The sequence below is a fragment of the Pteropus vampyrus genome, unplaced genomic scaffold (assembly GCF_000151845.1).
Source record: "Pteropus vampyrus isolate Shadow unplaced genomic scaffold, Pvam_2.0 Scaffold20, whole genome shotgun sequence".
Lineage (NCBI taxonomy): Eukaryota > Metazoa > Chordata > Mammalia > Chiroptera > Pteropodidae > Pteropus > Pteropus vampyrus.
This window is the reverse complement of record NW_011888801.1, coordinates 2,718,038-2,718,708: the sequence shown is the minus strand read 5'-3', so window position 1 is coordinate 2,718,708 and position 671 is coordinate 2,718,038.

Genomic DNA, 671 nt, shown 5'->3' with positions numbered 1-671 from the left:
TAGATAATTAGTTCCATGGGGTACTATAGACAGAATCCCCAAATTGAGTGGATGTTGGGCTTTTGGGCCCTTTTTCAATTTAATGACTTTTGCAGCCTCAGTGTTTTTCTTCTGTGAAGCAGATGTGAGGCTCTCTGTTTGCCTCTAGACCTCCTTATCTTCCTAAATTTATGGGCATGGGAGGTGGATTTTCCACATATGTGGCTGGTTCAAGGGTCTAGTTGACCCCTGAACAACATGGGTTTGAACCACACAGGTCCACTTATACACAGACATTTTTCAGTAAATACGTACAGTACTGTCAATGTGTTTTCTCTTCTTCATGACTTTCTTAATATAATTCTCTTTTCTCTAGCTTGTAAAAATACAGTATACAATACATGTACTACATAAAATATGTGTTAATTGATTATTTATGTTATTGGTAAAGCTTCTGATCAACAGTAGGGTATTACTAGTTAAGTTTTGGGGGAGTCAAAGTTATATGTGGATTTTTGATTGCACAGGGGTTGGCACCCTAACCCCCTTGTCATTCAGGGGTCAACTGTCTTTTCAGTGATGGCCTCAACAACATCCCCCATCACATATACTCTTCTTACAGTGTAACCTACCTTGCCTCTCCCCATGAAGAAGCAGCAGCTAATTCCTTTCCTATTGAGTCTAAGCTGGCT